This window comes from Lissotriton vulgaris, chromosome 3_1 (assembly GCF_964263255.1).
Source record: "Lissotriton vulgaris chromosome 3_1, aLisVul1.2, whole genome shotgun sequence".
Taxonomy (NCBI): domain Eukaryota; kingdom Metazoa; phylum Chordata; class Amphibia; order Caudata; family Salamandridae; genus Lissotriton; species Lissotriton vulgaris.
The window spans coordinates 1,468,716,720-1,468,722,719 of record NC_141689.1 but is presented as its reverse complement, the minus strand read 5'-3'; positions in this window follow the sequence as shown (position 1 = coordinate 1,468,722,719).

The window sequence follows — 6,000 nt, the reverse complement described above, 5'->3', positions numbered from 1 at the left end:
ATGGGCGGATTTTGCGGATTGGCAATCCGCAAATTTGCGGATTTGCGAATTGGCGGATTGCGAAAATCCGCAAAATCCGCGAATTCTCGTGGATTTTGCTGATTTTTTTTTTTGTGTTCGCACGGGTTTCTGCAAGTTCGCGAGGGTTTTGTACAATTTCGCAAATTGGGAATTTGTACAAAACGCTCGTGAACTTGCAGAAACCCGTGCGAACACAATGTGCCCAGCCTACTCATGTAACAGACATGCCGGCTGTGTGTGCGCCCTGGAAAGCCCACGGGTGGGGGGTGCACAGCACTTGCATCACCCTCTCTCTGCCTGCCATTGCGCGCATTGAAGCCCGTACATGCCAGTAACCCGATTCAAGGCCCCATTCTCCCGATTTTTTTTTTAAATCTCCCACTTTGCTCTTCTGAAATGTTGGCATTTATGATGTAACTATTTTACAATGGCGCCAGCAAGCTGCCAGCGCCGTTGTAAAATAGTTACAAAGTTAGCTTGCACAGAAAGCACTTAGATAAAATAAAGCAGCACCTGCTTCGTTTTATCTAGTGGTTCCTGTGCAAGCTAACTTTGTAACTATTTTACAATGGCGCTGGCAGCTTGCTGGCGCCATTGTAAAAGAGTTACATGAGTGGGGGTTTAACTTTTGAACCCGTTACGTCCGCGGATTTTGTTTTGCGGATTTTGCGGGAAATCCGCAAAATTCGCGGATTGCGGATTTCCCAAAAATCCGCAAAATCCGCGGGTGTAACGGATTTCCCGCTTATGCCTACTAAGCGGCAGTCTATGGAAGTTGGTGATGGTAATGGTTACAGAAAGGAAGAACAAAGTGAAGGATGCTTTGCGCAGCAAGGAATCGCTCAAGCATCCAAGTGTGAGAAAGGCCACTGAAAAGAAAAGATGCCAGTCAGATAGTTTTGTATAATATGAGGGGGTAAGGGTGGTACGAATTCAGAGGATGATAAGAACAAGAAGAGACTCCTATACATGGATCTGGCAATGCTGCTTTGGTCCCATTTGTCCGACAAGACTAAGGACAGAATATGGAAACACAAAAGTGTAGATGTGTATAAACTTCTTCTTGGAGACATTCAGGCAAAAGAGGGATCTAAAGAAGAGGATTGGGGACTCACAAGATGTCCCAGAGTACCATGTAACATGGAAAACTGGAGATCAGCTTTTCTGATCTATGCGAGCATTTATTGTGAGAAACATGTGGACAGGGCGATAGCTTGGTTCAAATACATGGACATAATTAGGAAGACCCAAATGCATTTCAGGGGTTTTGCATGGCTAAAGTACAATGAAGGATACCGGGGGAGGGTGAGCCTGAACCCGTACAAACCCGGGGGGGAGGTCGACTCTGAAGTCTTTATGCAGTGGATTTTGTCCACTCAGTTTGTGGCTTCCAGACACTCGGCTAGAAGATTACCGGGTGCTTACCGGCCTTCTCAGTCAAAGCCTGCCCCAATGTTATTCCCCAAAACCAATTGGAACCAATGTTGTGATGTGTTGAAATTATACATGGGTTTCTGTTCCCGTCACCCATACTAATTTAAGCATGAGTATTCTAAATGTGGGGGCAAACACCCCATTACTCAATGTTTTACCCTGGCTACACCCACCGAACAGTGGAAGAGGTCCCAAGGGAGGGGCCAACAGGGACACCCTGTCGCAAAACGCAACTACTCCCATTAAAGTCGAAGCCTTACGGCCTTTGCTTTAGATCATTATCTCTAGGGTGTGACACCTTATGGATTAAATGTGGGTTTCTGGAACTTGCAATCAGCCAAGGATTTACCAGAAGTTGTTGCATCTAAGCTGGCCAGGAGGTAGAAGAGGGGAGGATAGGGGGACGTTATATGGAATAGTCCATGGTAGACTTGATTGTGTCTCCTCTGGGGGAGGAGCCAAAGAAAGTGGAGGGGGTTTATTGACTCATTCATCATTTTTCAAGGACTGAGGGTTCATCAGATTATGAATACATTGCTGAGGAAGATTCAAGGGAGCTGTATGCACCAGTAGATGATGTGGTAGCCCTGGTGGGGAGATGTGGGCAGGGGGCCAAGTTGGCAAAATGCGACATCAAGTTGGCGTTTTGTTTACTCTTGATACATCCCGATCATTTTCAGCTGTTGGGCATGCAGTTTGGGGGGCTCTCTACGAGGACAAGGTGCTGCTGATGGGTTCTGGAATCTCCTGTGCACGGTTTGAAGCTTTCAGTACCTCCCTACAATGGGTTTTCACGAAATCTAGTGGCCATAAGGAGGTGTTTCACTATCTAGGTGATTTTCTGTTTGTGGGACAGAAGGATTCGGGTGAGCGTCTGAAAGCATGGCAAGATTTTCAAAGGATGACAGATTGCTTTGAAAAGACAGAGGGTCCAGGGGTGGTGTTGACATTTCTGGGCATTGAGTTGCATAAGGTTCTGATGGTGGTGAAATAGCCATAGGCTAAAGTGACGGAGATTCAGGGTTTCTTGTTGGAGGTGATTGGAGAGCGCAGTATTAATCTCAGAAAGGTACAGAAGTTGCTTGGATTCTTTAATTTTGCTTGTGGTGTGGTGTGGGCGGGTTGGACTTTTTTCAGGGTACTGAGCATGGCCATGTCCAGGGTGACTTTGCTGCACCTCAGAATTTCCATGGCAGTCATGGCTGACTTGGGGGTGTGGATGACATTAATTGAAGAGTATCCATGTATTTCCTGGATGGGAGCACAGTCTGGCAGATTCAGATGCTTTCTGATGTGGCTAGCGCACACAGTTTTGGTCTTTTTTGGGATGGACAATGGTGTGCAGAGTGCTGGCCTGAACAGTGGTTGCATCAAGGAAGCAGCATTACCTTTTTGGAATTTATTCCTTTGCTGGTTGCATTGCGGGTGTGTGGTGGGGAGCTGGCGAACTGGGCAGTTATTTTCCACGTTGACAACATGACGGTGGTGGAGCTAGTGAACAGACAAAGGGCCAGGGACCTCCAAGTGCTGTGTTTATTGAGATGTTTTATGCTGACGTACCTGCGTTCAAACATTGTCTTCAAGGCTAAGCTCTATCTTGTTCCCAGTTGCAGCGCTTCTGAAACTTGGTGCCTGGGGCGGATGCCATCAAGACGCTGCTGCCGGAGGATGTCTGGGAGATGGGTAAGCGAGGGTCATCAGTCTGGTTGAGGGATCATTGGCTTCACATACCAGGAAGAGTAATGGGTTGGTGTGGAGCGAGTTCTGGGATTTCCAAGGAAATGTGCTACATGGCTGGGCCCAAGAGCGGGATGAGGTCAAAAGTAGGTGTTATGATTTGTTCTATTCTGTATTGACAAAGATTTGTTGCCAACCACTATTGGGGTCAAGTTGGCTGGAGTTTCATTCTGTGGCATGCTGCATTGGAGTTTCGACCCTGGCGGGATTAGATTTCAGGCCAGAAGTTAAAAGGTTTGGACAGACAAAGGGGTAGGGGGAGGATGGCACTGAGGGAGGCTATTACATTCAATTTGTTGAAGGAGCTGTTGGCGGTTTTGTCTGAATGTTGTTACGATACGTTTGAGGTGGCTGTTTTTCAGGAGTTGTACGGGTCGCCGAGTGCTGTGGGAGTATTACATGATGAAATACTTTCTTATCTAGGATGGTTGGGCAGATCCAAGACCGATTAGTAGGGTAGGGGGAGATAGTTGTGGTTGCATGAAGGGGGAAGCAAGACGGTCTCCATTGTGCAGGAGTTGCAGCGTTTTCAGGCTTGGCCGGGGCAACAGTGCAGTTTTCTGTCACACAGGGGGCAGACCTGTGTCTGTATTGCAGCTATTGGCTGTGCTGGGTATGGGGTTGCATTGGCTGGGGAAAGATCCTGCTGCCTTTGGGACACATTATTTTAGAACAGGGGCAGCGACTGGGGTGGGAAAGGGATCTGATGTGCAGTATTGCCAGGTGAAGGTTGCGTTGTGATGAGTGTTAATTTTGAAAAAATAAATAAATTTGCTGCATAACCTGTCAATTAGGGGAGGGGCTTGTATTGGCAGGGTTTTGTGCCAGACTTAATGTTTTTGCTCTTTCAATGCAGGTTGTGTGACCGGGCCAGGGTCCAAGACGGTGACCTGGATTATAGGACATTCAGTTGTGCATTAGGCAGTCAAGTATGCAGAACAACAGATATACGTCAGGAACTTGGGCTTACACAGCAGCCGTCATGAAGTGTTGTGTTGGGGAAAAGTGGAATGCGATTGGGTATTTTGCGGCCCTGGTTCATAAAAATTGGTTCTGCAGAGGGGCTGTCCGGATATGCTTTTGATTCACTTGGAGGAAAATGATCTGGTGCAATTATCTGGTTTAACACTTTTTCAACAAATGCAGGGGGATCTTGAAGCCATCAAACAGAACTTTGCTGGGACTTGCATTGTATGGATTGAATTTGTGCCCTGCCAGGTCTGGAAGGAGGTAGTAAGGCCTGCTGCGATTGATAAGGCTTGTCATAAGCTCAACAAAGTGATGAGAGATTTCTTCATGGGGATTGGAGTTACGGTGCTCTTTCATGGGTATAGTCGGGAAGAGCAGGCATTTTTGATTCGGGATGACGATTAAGTTGCGTGAGATGGTGAGTCGTTTGTGGCATGAGAACATATGGTGCAGAAGAGATCACAGTTGAGTGGTGTACTCGTCAGGGACAGGAAAAAGACATATGGGGGTTTATTCTGGGTGGCTGGAGTCTTGGGGGGTGGGGAGTCAGATGAAGGCTTATCCACACCCTTGGGGGAAGAGGAACAGAGCACAGATGAAAACCTAGCATGCAGTACCTTGTCGAGTGAGTTCAGGGGAGGTGTTTGGGAGATAAAAGAAAGAGAGCCTGGGGAGACTGCAAGATTGTAAGGTTTGAAACAGGGAAGGATGGAACAAGGTATAACATTTGGGGAAATATAAGTTTGGTGTGGGATAGGAGTTGCCATGGGATATTTGGGGGACGTGTCTTATTTGTAAAGTTGATTTTATTGTTGAATAAAATGTAATACGTTTGCAATCATGTCCTAATAAATGGCCTTCTATGCTAATTATGCTAATTATGGTCTTGAGTGTTTTGTTGTTCACCATGGGAAAAGCACATCGCAGACTAGTCTTTTCCCGGGGGATTTTGTGCTAGGAAAACAGGACATGGGTGGGGATAGGTAACCGGGAGAAAGGGCGGGGTTGGTTTTGGATTGGGATATAAGGGTCCAGAGAGGTAGATCTGGCTCTTCCGGACCCTGTGCATCACCGTGGGTGTGTGTAGAGGGAAAAAAAATTGTCCGCAGCACACCCTACAGAATGATACGTTTCTGGGAACAAGGGCTGGTTTTCTGTACTACATCATTATCATCCAAGGTTAAGACAATTTGTAGGGGTAATAGGATTTGAATCTTGGGGGGTCGGACGGATAGTCACATGCAGGCTTTTCCACACCCTCAGGGGGAAGAGGAAGGGAGCACTGGTGAAAACTCAGCTGACAGTACCTTGTTGAGTGAGGAGAGAGTTCAGGGGAGTTGTTTGGAAGATAAAAGAAAGTGAGCCTGGGGAGATGGCAAGAACGTAAAGTTTGGAGCAGGGAGGGATGGACCAAGGTATGACATTTGGGGGAATGGAAGTTTGTTGTGAGGTGTGAGTGGACACAGGATGTAAGTGGGATGTGCTTTATTTGTACATTTTATGTTATTGTTGAATAAAGTTGAATACGTTTGGAACCATGTCCTAATAAATGGCCTTTTATGCTAATCATGGTCATGATTGTTTTGTTGTGGCACGATATCAGGAATGAATACTTGAGTATTACCAAAACAATAAAGATGACAACTAAGCCATGTATTTCATAAACAAAGCCCCATAAGTAACTGACCTGTTTCCTGGTGATCGCCTACATTCAGGTAGGTTCATTCAGCAGTGTTACCCAAGATGCTAAAATAGCGTGGTGAGCAGAAATCAAGAACCAACTGTTGGTCCAATTATAGCAACTTGCCACCATCTTGGAACAGAGTACAAGAGGGTGCC